This window comes from Equus quagga, chromosome 4 (assembly GCF_021613505.1).
Source record: "Equus quagga isolate Etosha38 chromosome 4, UCLA_HA_Equagga_1.0, whole genome shotgun sequence".
Taxonomy (NCBI): domain Eukaryota; kingdom Metazoa; phylum Chordata; class Mammalia; order Perissodactyla; family Equidae; genus Equus; species Equus quagga.
In genome coordinates, this window is record NC_060270.1 from 97,761,737 (window position 1) to 97,777,828 (window position 16,092).

The window sequence follows — 16,092 nt, forward strand, 5'->3', positions numbered from 1 at the left end:
AAGTGGCAACTTCTAAAGAAAAGGAAATTGAGCATTAGTCCATGTCCATTTATTGCATACTTTTATCATAGGAAAAAGCAAATTTGCACACTTCCAAAGTAAACTGCAGGACTCCTGTTGCCCTCCTGGTCTGTTCCGCATACAGACTGATGATGTGTGAGATGGCAGGGCACTTGGCCACATGAAGCTGGAGGGAGACCAGCTTCAATGCTTTAAGGAGCATGTAAAATGAGCCTGAGGCTGGCAGTGTAATCAAGACCAAACCAGACTTCCCTCTGTGCAAAGAACACCCAAAGCTGCACTGCTTTCTTTCTTACTATGTGCAAATTTCCCTTTATTTAATTCCAAATTACATGATGTTCCATATAAGAAAGATAGGTGTTAATTTAAATGAGATTATGTTAAGGCTAAAAAATCAGATGAAGGCAGGGGTTGGTTGAATCAAGAAAGTTCTAACTCATCTTTAGCAAACAAGAGAAGTAGAAGTCTGGAAGTCATCTGTCAGTGTAGAGATCATGACCCTTGGGACCATTTGTATAGTAATGGAATAAAAATGAAAAAGCAAATCTTAAGTCCCAGGCATCCCGCACAAGGTCAACAAACAGGAGAAGTGCTATAGCCCCCCATAAGCCATTAAGCAGCTCCCTTTGAAACGTCCTACACCTTCTCCTAAAGCCAGGCAAGTGTCGAAATTCCATTTACAGTAGGATGTGTGCATTTCCCAGAGAACTGTCTCAAACTTTTTCAAGTCACTATCCTTTTGAAATTCTGATAAAGCTGTGAACATGTCTCATGGGAAAAATTCTTAAATTTACGTGCACATCAATCTTGTATACATTTCCAGTGACTTAGAAACCCCCTGAAATTGCACATGTGGATATGTAGGCCCATGAAACCAGGTCAAGACCAGTGCCTTAATGGGTGATGGAAGTAGAAAATGAAAGGCCACGACAGAACTACTGATCATAAACAGAATAAGTTTTCTTAAAAGGGGCAGAAATCTTCAGAGCCCCTTAAATTTTCTCCATTTCCCACTTTCTCTCTTTACCTTCCTCAATCCTTCAAGTGAAGGTCAAAGACTCAGATACAGACCTTTCCAGAAACCACCTGGAGAAACCACTGCATCTTTCATCTGCCAGAGGGGGTCACTCTGCAGCTGACTGTTCACTTACAAAAATAAAGCATACCTTTGTTCTTTTCCATAACTGTGCCCAGAAGAATTGCTTTAAAATGCATTTTCCACACTATAAAGTGTGTCCTAACAAAACACAATAAACTCAACAGCGATGTGATTACTGTGCTTATAAAACAGTTGGTGTTTTAGCAATATGCCCTTAAAAAAGTATGCTTGGAAAAATGGATTCTGTTTCAACAGTTAAAAGGACATAATTATTTTTCTGCTGCATAACAATTTTTAAATGTTAATGAGTTAAAATACAGCACCAAAACAGCTCCCATGCAATAATACAGCATATCATTTGGCTGCCTGGTTCCCTTCCTTTGTTTTTCCTTCAACGGCCAAATAATAGGCAACAATCTGAACAGACCACAGGTATCCAGCAAATACAACATGACCATCACATGCAAGAGCCAGCAATTCCTAAGCTTTCTCTGGATTTATATAGACTAAGGATATCTCCCTCTCAGCTCCATAGACACTTTGGGCCTGATGAGTCTTTATTGTGGGGGTTGTACTCTGCCATGTTGAGTGTTTAGCAGCATCCTTGTCCTCTACTCTCTAGAGACCAGCAGCACCCCCACCTCCAACCTCAAGCTATGACAAAAACAACGTCTCCAGATATTACCAAATGTTCTCTGGGGGGTAACATTGTTGCCAGTTGAGAATCACTGATATGGACCATGGTTATAGGAAAGGAATCACTGGTAAGGCAGAATGCACTCTATCACTGTACCTAAACAATCCACATACTAGATGGGGGCTACTTTTCTGGATTTATATTTGTCTAATATTGTGAGCAGTGTTGACGGTCTGAGTCGTGTCTGTTAAGAGTTCCCAGGTTCATCAAGTAAATAGTAATTGATTTGCAACCTCAACAATTTCATAAAGCAAATAAAGGAAATCCTAAAATTTCATGAAATGCTTCCATTCATTTATTCAACAAGTGCCTATTAAGAGCCTAGACTATGTCAGGCACTGTGTAAATGCTGGGTTCCAGAGTAAGAACGACAGAAATGTTTCTTTTGTGGACCCTCAATGCAAATGGGAAAGCCAGGTGAAGAAACAGACAGCTATGGCATACAGTAATTGCTGGGGGCTTACTGTCCGCGGGGAAAATAGCTGGGGCACCTTAACTAGATTTAAGGGATGTAAAGAGATTTCTAGGGGCCGGCCCGGTGGCCGAGTGGTTAAGTTCTCGTGCTCTGCTTTGGCAGCCCAGGGTTTCACCAGTTTGAATCCTGGGCGCAAACGTGGCACTGCTTATCAGGCCACGCTGAGGCGGCATCCCACATGCCACAACTAGAAGGACCCACAACTAAAAAATATGCAACTATGTACTGGGGGTATTTGGGGAGAAAAAGCAGGAAAAAAAAGAGATTTCTATAAGACATTATATCTAAGCTGAGATCTCAAGGATGAACAGAAATGAGGCAGAGAAAAGACAGTTGAGAATATGACTAAGAAGCTGGAATGGCATGAGAGGTGGCCCTGCGAGGAGATAAAGCACAAAGTGTTCAAGGAAATGTAAATATCACAGTACGGTTAGAGTGGGGTCAATGAGGGAGATGTGAAAGAAGCAAGACTGGAGAGGAAAGCAGGGACTAAATCATGAAGGAAATCATGGTAAGAAGTTTGAGGTTTACTGCAAGGAGATGTGAACTCACTAAACAGTTTCAAGGTGGGGAAGCAGAATTATTAGATTTTTGCAGAGAAATCACTCTAGCTATAGTAGTTGTATTAGTCAGGGTTCTCCAGAGAAACAGAACCAAGTGGATATATACATATAAAGAGAGTATATATATATGTATATATATATATTCAAAGAGAGAAAGAAAGAGAAACAGAGACAGAGACAAAGACAGATTAATTATAAGGAATTGGCTCACAGGATTTTGGAGGCTGAGAAGTCCCACAATCTTTCAGCTGCAAACTGGAGACCCAAGAAAGCTGGTGATGTGGTTCTAGCCCAAGTCCAAAGGCTTGAGACCCAGCCTAGCTGATGATGTAGTTCCCGTCCAAAGCAGTCAGACAGGAGGAATTATCTCTTACTTAGGGGAGGTTCAGCATGTTTGTTCTCTTCAGGCCTTCAACTGATTAGATGAGTCTCACCCACACTAGGAAGAGCAATCTGCTTTATTCAATCTACCAAGTTAAATATTAATCTTATCTAAAAACATCCTCACAGAAACACCAGAATACTATTTGACCAAAAATCTGGGCAGCCTGTGACCAAATCAAGTTGATACATAAAATTAACCATCTCAGTGGTGAATGTGAAGAAGAAAGACTGGATTTAGGAAGAACATAAGGAAAGCTGGTGCAGTAAACTAGGCAAGATGTTGTAGTGACCTGAAGAGCCAGGAACTCCTCACCACTGATTCTTTTCTTTCTTTCTTTCTTTCTTTCTTTTTTTTTTTTTTGGTGAGGAAGATTGATCCAGAGCTAACATCTGCTGCCAATGTTCCTCTTTTTGCTTGAGGAAGATTATCCCTGACCTAACATCTGTGCCAATCCTCCTCCATTTTGTATGTGGGGACACACTGCCACAGCATGGTTTGATGAGTGGTTGGAGATCCGAACCTGAGAACCCCAGGCCACAGAAGTGGGGCGCAAGAACTTATCACTATGCCACTGGGCTAGCCCCCCTCAACATTCTTTGATTCTTTTAACATGGGGCACAGCCTGGCACATAGTAGAAGCTTACTGAATACGTAGTTAATATTCATTAAATTAGTGAACGAATGTGAGTACATGAATCAAAAGTATTTTTGAAGGATTTGTTTAATTTAAAAGCTTTGGAAGTAGTACCATATGCCCATGATAACATGTCTGCATAGGAATAATTTCATCAGTGCTATTCAAATCAGAAACCATTTGAAGTTATTCCTAACCCTGAGTTCTGTTAACAGTCAATACGGGTAAATGTGCAATGAAAAAGATACTCTCATACACTCTTGGTGGAATTTCTGGAGGGCAATCTGGCAGTGTTAAGAGCATTAAAAATGTTCTTAGCCTTAACCTTAGTAAATTCCCTTCTAAGTTTTTATTCTAAGGACTGATCATTTCAGTAAAAAAAAAAAAATGAGAGCAGTTTAATTTCTAACATGGAGAAAAGCACTAATTAGTACCCACCAAGTAAAAATCTTGTTTTCAATGTCAGTATGGTACAATAGAAAATACTGTAAAAATAAGTTAACAAATTGGAATACAAAACTGTCTATACAATATAATCCTAACTGCTCATCCATTTCCTTCCAGGTTTATCTACAGTAACTGAGATGAAGAGCTCAGCCGTGTACAAATGAGGAAAATAATCTTAATTTATTAAAAAACATATATAGGGATAGAAAACTGTGTACTTGGAAATCTTTAGTGATTTTTTTCTTTACTGAAATTAGTCAGACTCTATCAGTTAAATAGCCACTCAAAAAATGTCTAAAAAGAAAATAAATAGAAGAATGGATGAGTGAATGGCTGAGCCTAATTGCAAACGACCAGATGTCTGCATATCAACTCTCAACTCTTTATTTGGCTCACAACAGAGGAAAGTTACAGGCCTTTGAAGACTGTCTTTCCAGTGATGCTATGCATATTCTGAGTGTTTTGAAAGGACTTTAAGACCTTGGGTTTGGAAAGGCAGAATAGTTTTACCAGAATTTTTTGTTCACAGAATCACATCATCCAATTCAGTTAGTTTTCAAATTTCTATAAAACTGTGAAGGGCCTCAAAAGGTCTTGCAGCCTGGTCTCCATCAGCTGAGAGTAACAGCAGCGCATGTGTGTGCGTAAGAAGGGACAAGTACAGAACCTCCTTTCATAAGTGTTTCCAGCAATTAAGAACCTCCTTTGTCAATTCTTACTTCAAGTTCAGTCCATTCCTTCTTGTCCGGCCTTCATAGAGTATAGAACAACTGGCTTCCGTGCTTCTTATATAATCCTTCAAACCCTATCAGAGAGTTACTTGTTCATCTATTAGTTCCCAACTCTCCCCAACCCCATGCACTGCAGAGTTATCTTACCCTCATTAGCCTGATACCATGCTTTCCCTACCAGTAATGTATATGTCCTGTGACTCAATTCTCGCCTCCTCCTGGAGGCTTTTCTCAATATATCTAGAAGGCACTTTCCCATGATATAGAAGCCACTGTTTGTGTTAAACATTGCTTTTAAAAAGTCCGTCCTTGGAGGTCGACTATCGAATGGGAATAGTAGAGACACCCATGCTATCTGTTTGCTAACGGGAAGGGATAAAATATCGTCAGGGTACTTGATCATTTCCCTAATACATTGCTTACAGAGAGTCCCTACAAGAAGGTATTTTGAAGCTGTGCTAATTTTTTCATTAAGTTACTGTTTCATTGCCCAGACAGGGCTTGTTCATAAACTAAAAAAATTATGACAACTTACAGAAGTGCTCACTTTTCTCTCAGGAGTGGATCACCCATGAGAAGGATCTAGCTCATTGAGTTCCCTCATTCAATCAATAAATTTGTTGAAAAGGGATGCCTTACTCACAAGAGAAAGGATGGCAGTTTTTTATTTTTTTTATATTTTAAACTATACTTAATATTTATAGTTTACTCAGTTACAGAAAAATAAGGGAGGAGTTCCAGGGATTGGGGAGACCCCAAGCTACGGCGAAGTCTATGTTACTGAAGCCCCTGTGCTGGCCTAGAGATACCAGTCAGAAGCTGTCTCTGTTCACTACTCAGTAGCTCTATGTTATTGAAATACTTATTCATAAAAATAGGGGACATAGGGCCGGCCCAGTGGTGCAGCGGTTAAGTGCGCACATTTCGTTTCTCGGTGGCCCGGGGTTCACTGGTTCAGATCCTGAGTGCAGACATGGCATCGCTTGGCCAACCATCCTGTGGTAGGCGTCCCACATATAAAGTAGAGGAAGATGGGCTCAGATGTTAGCTCAGGGCCAGTCTTCCTCAGCAAAAAGAGGAGGATTGGTGGTAGTTAGCTGAGGGCTAATCTTCCTGAAAAAATCAATCAATCAATCAAAAATTTAAAAAAATAGGTGACATATTTCTTCCTCCTTTGGCCTTCTATAGTTTGGTTTCTTTTTATTCTGTCACTGCTGATTGCCAGAATAAAATGATATTCAAAAGGCAACTGATAGGAATGACTTCATATTTCTCTCTCTCTCACACACACACACACCACATACACACACAAACACACAATTCCAAGATAAAATTACTGTGGGATTGCTCTTTGCATCAAACTGAGGGCAGTTAAAAAGCTTAACCACCATTGCCAGCAAAGCTTATCTTCAAAACTGCAGCAAAGAATTAAAACTTTCAATGCTTTGTATTATTATTTGGAAATGATTAAAAGAAAAAAGTCCCTGGCAGTGTAATTCTAATCTATCTGTGTGATTGATTTGTTAGTTAAATCTGTGTTTATAATCAATTGCCAAGAAGTCCTGCAGATAAATAGACATTAGCCTAGGTAATCTTTTACATCGTTAATAAAAATTAAAAAAAAAAAATCTACAAACAATTAAGTAGACCTCTGCTTTCCAAATGGATCCAAATATTGAATCCATTTTTTAAATTAGATATTGAAACTGTGCTATTTCAAGGTCATAGAATATTAATTATAATTCATACACAAAGTAGAGTTGATTGTGGCTAATTGTGACACTAAACAAGCTAACTGTCCATAGAAAAATTTCACATATTTTTTCTGTATTGTTAACACAGCATCATCTGGAAGCATAAAATTTTGTAAAATAAAACATTTTGCCTGTGAGAGCACATATCTAAAAGTATTCTGTGAGAACTAGAAAGCTAAGAGAGCTAGAAGATTCTGTGGGACAACCAGGAGGACTCAAACCTCAGACAGAAGAAAAAAGTAGGAGTCAATGTTTTTTCCTGAAAATGTGACTACCCAAAAGGTCCCAGTCCACTGCGCTCAAAAGGAGTGATGGATACAGACTTGCTCATCACAGAATGCCTAGTGATCAATCCAGCATATGTTCTACTATATGCAGTGGACCAAAAGAGGATGAGGTGCTTGTATTTTTTTAATCAAGAGTTATAAAATGTTCTTTAAAACCTGGAATACATAGCCATTTCTATGGGCCTCTTTGGATAAAGATTTTCTTTTCCCAGCTTGTCTTTTTTTTTTTCCTTTGACAGTTACAGTCCCCAAAGGAGCAAATGAGAATAGCATTTCATAGATGAGAAATCATAGCCCCTTCATCAAACATCTCACCTCTTGACATTACTTGCAATTGGATAAACATGGGGGAGAGTCCTATTGAACTGATTCCAACTTTGGCTGGACAATTATAATTCACCTGCTACATTTCTGAAGCAAAGTGATTCTGCTGTCACTGAAGGCTTTAAAATGCTGAGCATGGCTGAGAGACGCACTTATCAAGTGGGACATTATAGTTCTATAAATATTTATTAAAGCCCACGCTCTTCACAGGGTAATATTTCCTTTCTTTGAACAAATGATGTTAACTTAAAGAAAGGTGATGCAACATTTTAATCAGATAAATTGGATTAAGCTTTTTCCAGTTCTTTTACTCATTTCAAATGAGACATGCACCAATACCTTACTTAATTTTGCATCTATTATCAGGTTGTTGACAATCTCAAGTGAAATATCTTCGTCCAAACCATTTCTTTACATATGCTAGTAACTGCAAAACAAATTTCATTATTCCTTAAAATTAAAAGGTTAAAGCTGCTTCAAGTATACATGCATTTTCACCATTTTATTTATCACATATTGTAATGGTTAAAAAATCAAATACCACATCGCGGTTTTATTTAGCAAGATTAAATGAATACCGAGTCCTATGCAAGGAAGAGAAAGGAATGTCTGGTTGTGACGGTAGCACATTCCAACCAAGATGCTATGTCCACACTTCTAACTACACTTCTCATTCAAGGAGGTTGCCCACAAGGAAAAGAAGCACGTCTTAATTTTTTAAAACATAAAGAAAACTCCCTACAACAGCAAGGGTGTGAAGTTCGAGAATCAGACCATTTCCTTTCCGCTCAGGTGGTACGGGCTCAGCAGGAATGTTGCTACACTCCTGCGAACTCAGCAGCCACTGTGCGTTAGAGCCACTTTTGCCATGCCTATAACAACAGCTACAGCAAAAGGTTGGAGTCCGCTGAAGTTATTTCAACATTTTAAATACAAGACTTTGGATAGAAAACAGTATCATAGGCAAATGAATTCTTCTTCACTGACGCACGAATTCACTTGTTTTCCACTCCATCTGATTTGGGAAGTACTCAAATCATATTCATAAATCATACTCATAACATGACATCTTATTAGGTGGGGTTTGGGTGAGGAAAAATTGCTGTAAGTAGATTGCGATGACTGGCACGAGGAAAGAAAAATCCCTCCTGGCAGTTCTTAGACGACTTCACTCAACAAACAAAACCAAATCCGGATGTCCATATGCAAAACGTCGTATGTATAGACTCTTGTGCAATGGACAGAGATAGAACCTTCTGGATCCATTTCTTCCACTTTGACAAGCCGTCAGAATGCCATCAACATAGCTTTCCTTTAAAAGTTTATGTTTCAAAGATGTAATTTGAAATGCATAAGCGTCTTTTAAGTGAAAACACTAATATGTAATGTGATAACTCACCAGATTCCTTAACTCTTCTCCCAGCATTTCCACATTCTAGCTCTCACCCCATTACCGTAGTCCTCTCCCATATTAATACCCCTGAACTTCACAAAAGGTCAACTATATTCAATTGTGCAGTGTCTTTAGTGATTATTCATTATGAATGGAGTGAACTTGTTCAAAGTATATGAAAAGAATTATCTGTCCCAAATGCACATACAAGTATCCATTTAAAATACTTGACTATTTCGCCTATCACTTCCTCAGCATTGTGGCCTGAGTACCCAAGAGCACTCAAAGACTACACACTGAACAGTGCTATGGACACTTTATCTCTAGATAATTCAGTACAGACCAAGACCAAGCCCCCGTCTTGAAGATGTCTGGTCCTGCATAATAACAGAATAACCTGTTCCTTTTTTAATCACAAACTTGATCCAAAGCCAACGGGGCAATGATGCTTACAGAGTTAATTAGCGTAAATGCAAAGGTACACCCCGGGACTTCTTCCCTGGGGTTGGTTTTATGATGAAAGAAACCAGAATTGCACACACCCATTATTCAAGAAAACACCTCTCTTCCATGCAATTTGAAAGGTTCCTGTTTTGAAGCTACATAGGACTGACCACCTACTTGGACTTCTCAGATAGGCAGGACAAAAAGATTGTTTATGTTCAGAAGAAATTCATTTAGTGAGTTTGATCGTAATCGTATATCTAAAAATTGTGTTTTGTTAAATCACTTTGAGGTCACAAAGAACAACAATATTTTATATTCCACTTTTTCCTTACTTGGTTACTTTTCATTTTAGTACTGTGGAATTCAAGCAGAGAAACCAGATTGAAATAGGAAAGAAATAATCATATTGATACATAGATCCTCAGTTACATGAAAACTAATTCAGAAAACTTATTTCAGTTTAAAAAAATAGTTTCCTGGACAGTAATCATTAATGATAGCTGGAAAATAAGGGGGTTTCAACATAAATGGACATACCATACCATATGCTTCCAGTCCTTTTTTCAGTTAAGTCTAAAAAAAACACCTGTTGAGCTATATAAAAAGGCAACGTGGGGCCACATAAAACAGCAGATTGGAAGAAAGGTGTTGCTTCTTTTCTTTTGAAGGGAGGCAGGAAGGAAGGAAATAAAGACAGAAGGGAAATAAAGAAGGAAGGAAGGAAGGAGGGATGGAGAGAGGGAGAGAAAGAGAAAGAGAAAGAAAATGATAGCTGTTCTCTATCTTTACTCAAACTAAAAATGCTTTGTGGTCAATGTAATTTTAAAAGAAGAATTGGGAGAGGTGTGTATATGTGTATTTGTCTATTCTCTCTTTATGTTTAGCCGACAGAAGTGTCCTCTTCATTCAATGCAAAGAGTGGTCTCCTCCCTGACCCTGAATCCCAAGGTCAAGATTTGACTTTCCTTTTAATATGTTACAGAACCTTGCAGCTATTGAATCTGTATGTGAAAAGTATCTTTAGCTGAAGTTTCCATTATAACCTGCTAAATAAAATAGCTGCTCACTGCTGGCTGATACCTTCTCGTAAGAGAACATTCTCTGAACATTAAGGTTGAGCATCCATCTCAACAGAACTCAATCATTCCCAATCATTGAGAAGCTGTTCCAAAAGACAAGTGACAAGTCTGTTGTTTGGAACTCAAAACTTATTTAGTAAAAAACAAGGAAGGCTATCATGAAAGCTAGACCCACAGGCCCTCCATAATAACATTCTTAATATAATTTCACGCACAATAACCTGGAATTTTAAGTCCAGAGAGTAGAAGATGTGGGTGATAATACAGGAACAAGAAAGAAAGCTGCCTTCCAACTTGGATGAAGGGCTCATGCCTAGCAAAAGTTTGAAAGAAGTCAAATTCTCTTGCTTACTTCTTTTTTCGGTGTTCCTTTTCCATCTCCTGATTTCCCTAATCCAGGTCCTCCGTTGCTTAAGATCATGCTCAACCTTCACTAAGCACCTTACCCAATAGCTCCCTGTAAGCCAGTCCTCTGTCTCCAAGTGGCCTCAGCTCCAAACCTTCCTATTGCCTTTCCCACTTCAGGTAAAATACTCACTCTATGCAGCACCCTTCAAATGGATTTTAGAAAGAAAGCAATGTAACTGAGTCATCAGTTTCATTAGTATGTGAATGACTGTCATCTTCTTAACTGTTACTTAAATGAGTTGTATTGGTTCTGTCCATTCATTTGTTTTGCGTCTGGACCTGTTTTTGAATTCTATCTTGATTTATCTAGAACGTTTTTGAGCGTATCTTTATTTATAGCATTTTGGTAGTTTTAATAGGCATTACATTACCTATGCATAGCTTTCATAGTTTTTTGGTACTGATACTTTATCAGCAGAAGTGACATGTAGAAATCTTAATTCCCTTTAAGGCCCTTTGCTCTCTCCCATTGATAATGTAGTTGTCTTAAATACTTCCTCTACATACACTGAGAGCCACACCAAACACTGAGAAACACCAAATATTGTAGAAAACTCAAGAGAAGAAGGAATGTCAATTGTACTGACCCATATTTTTGTTCTTTCCGTTGTTCTTTCTTCCTTCCTGATGTTCCAAAGTACCTTCTTGTATTATTTTCCCTCTGTTTAGAAAATTTCTTTAGCCATTATTTTAGGGTGGTTCTGTTGGCAACAACTTCTCTTGCTTTTCCTTTATCTGGGAATGGCTTGGTTTCCCTTCATTTCTGGAAGACGTTTTCAACAGACATAGAATTCTGTAGACAGCTCTTTTCCTTCAGCACTTGAAAAATGTTGTGGTACTTTCTCCTGGTCTCCACGGTTTCCAATGATAAATCCTCTATAAGTAAGGTGCTATTTCTCTCTCATTGCTTTTAAAGTTTTCCTTTATCTTTAGTTTTCAGGAGCTTGATCATGATGCAGCTTGGCCCAGATTTCTTTGGGTCACACCGTTTAAAGTTTGTTCAGCTTCTTGAATCTCTAGGTTTATAGAGCTTGCCAAATTCGGGAAATTTCCAGCCACTATTTCTTCTAATACTTTTCCATCCCTACATTCTTTCTCCTTTCCTCTGGGACTCTAATAACACAAATGTTAGACCTTTTGTTACAGTCTCAAACACACCTGAGGCTCCATTCATTGTTTCCCGTTTGTTTTCTCTCTGACGTTCAGTTTGAGTAACTTCTATTGTTTTTATCTTCAAGATCACTGATTCTTCTGTCCTCTCTATGCTGTTGTTGAGTCTATCCAGTGGATTTTTTGTTTGGTTTTTTTTTTTTTTGGTTACTGTATTTTTCAGTTTTAGAATTTTAATTTGTCTCTATACCTTTTTTTCCTCTGCTGAGACTTCCTATTTTTTATTTTGTATCAAGCCTGTTTATAATTGCTCGTTGAAGCATTTTTATGATGGACATTTTAAAACCCTCACTAGGTAATTCCATTAGCTGTGTCATTTCAGTATTGGCATCTGTTGATCATCTTTTCTCATTCAAGTCAAGGTTTTTCTGGTTCTCGTCATGGTGAGTAACCTTCTCATAGCTGTTAGCTGGTGAAACTCCTGGCTTCCCCTTAGGCAGGAAGGAAACTCCCTTATGGCTGAGTAGGGATGCAAGTTCAGGTCTCCACTCAGGCTTCTCTGATATCACCTCCATCTGTCCCATCCCAGACAGGATCATCTATGTTTTGTTCTTTCCAGATTTTTTCTCTTCCTCACCTTCTGAACCCACAGATTTCTTAATGTCTAAGATTTTCCATAAAGGATCATGGAGTCAGATGGAGGAAAGGTGGTGATCAGCCTAAGTCATTGGTTTTTCTTTGTGCACATGGAATATTTTTCAGATAAGCAATTTTCCATAAATAAAAAGTATTGATAGAGTAGATTATGGAAGTAAACCTCCCAGTTTTTGTTTTTTTTTTTCTTTCTGAAGGCATATTCCCAATAAGGAGATATCTAGGGGGAAATACATCATTTAGCTTAAAGTCAATAGAAAGGACATAAAAAAGATAATAAAAAAGATGGAGAAAGGAGCCCCCAAAATGGAAATATTTTCTATAATTCTTTTACTCCTTATCTCTAATTTGGGTTTCTGGGTGTGTTGGCTTTATTTGACTCCTAGACTTTTTTGTCTCCACCTATAATTTCTCCAATGACCTAAATTTACTCAGAGTCCAGAAACAAAAGAAATTAAATCAGAGGAAAAGATAAACTTGCTTACAGAGTAGGTGTGCAGAGTGTCTCATAAACCTAAAAAAATGGCCAAGATGCTTTTTTTAACTCATGATTTTTTTTCTGAAATGGGAAACAACTCTTTATTTGCATAAATAAATAAAATGTGTCTACCGTAGAAAAATTGCAGTATTAAATTGAGTCTGTAAAACCTATACAGTTACAATTCACATTATTAGCAGGGAGTGGGGAATGAAATGATTAGTTTGCAAATCCTTTTCTGCAAATGCTTCTCATAAACAGAGTTCCAAAATTAAGAAGACCAAGCAAAAGAGAATCATTTCTGACCTTTACTTTTACTTCTAAAACCAGTACTTATTTTTTAAACCCTAATTTGAAAAAAAGAAAATTGAGTAGAGGATAAAGTGGAAGTTGTATTTGCAAAATCTGTGGAAGCACAGCTGCACTTTGCACAACTCAGTTTGTAACCCTTTCTTGGAATATGCAAGAGAATCAATCACACAATTATCAGCACGTTTTTTCAAGCACATATGCCAGGACAAATTAAACGCCACCACTATAACTGCATATCATTTAGAGCAACACCGTGTGAAGCAGGCTATGATGCTCAGACAATTCAGACAGCCAAATACCCTCTTCTCTCTAAATCACCCTCTTGGGTGTGCACCCAATTAATATGCTTAATATGAGAAAATGATACGATTCTAATGGAAAAGAGTTATACTGCACTGCCGAGAGAGAGAAACATCATGTCTTACCAAATCTAGAAGGTTTGTATTCTTTATCCCTTCACATGTTAAACCAAAAATAAAAAGTGTTTAAAAAAAACTTCAAAATTTTTTATCCAGGGCTTAATTTTTGGAAAGATCACAATCCATCATGTTAATTGACCTATTTATATTTAAAATATAACTCTGAGAGATAATTTAATCCAATCTTTCATTTTACAGATGAGGAGGCAGAGACGATCTTCCACAGTAAATCTCCAGAACTTTCCTTTTTGTATTTTAACATCAATAAAATATATATATTCATGCATGCTCCTCCATACTCTTAACGAGTAGAGAGGAAGGGACAGAATCTTCTCTGACTTAGTAAAACTGCAATGTATTTCAGGGATGGTTCTTGACTTGCCTTCTGATTTCTGTCAATTCTCACAACCTAATGGTTGAAAAGACAGTTTCTTCCACATTTTTAAGAGAAAGAGAAAACCATGTTGAAAAGTGTTTCTGACTCAGGAGCTTGCGGGGGTCTTGGGCAAGTCACCAACGAGCCCAAGCCTCAATTTCTTCACCTTATCTCAGAAAAATGATACAAACTTTACAGAAGATAAAATTACAATAATAACTATCACTTACAGTACACACTTGGTATGAAGTATACATTGCAGATAGCACTGCTATTGGTATAACCTCTATGGAGAGTAATTCAGTACACGCAAGTGTTCTACTTCCAGGAATTGCTCCTACCATTACACCTGCACATATATACAATGGCACATGCATAAGGATATTCACTGTAGTGTTGTTTGCCAAAGACTGAAACCAAACAGGCGCTCATCAGTAGTGGCCTGGTTTAGTAAATTTAATAATCCATACAATGGAATTTTTGGAGCAATTTTTAAAAGTGCTGCTTTGGAATGTTTTACAAGTTATGTAGTTTACGGGTAGATAAGAAAGCAGATAACAGATTAGATAGATATATAGATGATAGAGATAGATAGATAGATAGATAGATAGATAGATAGATAGATAGATGCTAATGCTTGTGTATTTATAGAAGGTTCATGGAAGAAAAGGAACTGAAATGACTGTCCCTCTGAGGAAGGCAACTGAATGGCTGGGGACAGGAATGCAAGGGAAACTTACAACTTACTTTATACCTTTTTATACTTTTTTAACTTTGTTCTGTGTGCATGTACTCATGTACTCAAATAAAAATAAACTAAACTTAAAAATTTTAATTATGGAGGAAGCTGATAAAGAACGTAAGATTGCTTAGTTGGGTTTTTTCTTTGTGTGTTTGCTTTTGTTTGTTTTTTAGACTTTCTAACAGATTTAAAGTTAGTTAATTTAAAATTTAAAAAGTGGTCAATTTAAAGAAGTGGTCAATTAAGGGCATGCTTTCAAATAATAATTAAAGGCATTAAAACCAACACCAACATACTAATATTTTGCACCAAAATTAGCGAATCGATTCATTGAACATAATTACAAAAGAAGTTGATCGCTTAAGCAATCACTCTGTAAAGCTTGCCGACAGCAGTTATTGTTAGTAGGACTGGAAAAGGGAGCATATTAAATTGTAGATATTGGGGCAGGTTAGAAGGGGGCTTTTTCCAAATACATAAACATGCGCACACACTTACACATGGCACGTGTGCACACATTTTCACGTACACATGACAGTCTGAATTTTATCCCACTCAGCTGTTGGGAATCACTGACTTAGAAGAGGTATGTGCCAACTTCAAATGACATTTGGAAGCTAAATACAATACTCGTTAAATAATTCTCTATTTTAGTTACATAAAATAAAAATCTTATTCAGTCACTTTAAATTTGGCATTTCATTGATTATTTTTTATTCCACAAAACAGTCAAGATCATTTCATTTTTCTGATTCTGCTTCTTGGCACTAATAGGTGGTAGAAGGTGTCACCTTCTAACAGTTGTCAGTCACAGCTCAATTCAAGATAGCTGTATGTGGGCAAACTTGTAAATGGAAGAAAAGACTCTGCCTAGTTAAGCAATGGCAGTGTCTGACTAGTGATATCAATAATTGTGAGAAGGGAGTGGCAAAGTTTCCTCTGTGACATTTTATGTTCATATATTGGTAACAGGAGAAAAAATAGAACTGACTGAAATCACTTACACCTCCAAAGAATAAGCATCATTTTTCTCTGGATTATATGGCCCTTTCGTTTAGCAAAACACCTTGACAGGCCAGTTGGGTTTCAATGCTGAGGTCCCCATGGGCTAGTTTGGAAAAAGGCAGAGAAACTAAGACCTATCTGTGTTGCTCTACATAAACAAAAATGAAAGGAGTGGAAGGAGTGGTTGGGAGCAGCCTGAAGTGGGAAGAGAATCTTAGCAGAAATGAGCTGGGACTACCCTAACAACATGGA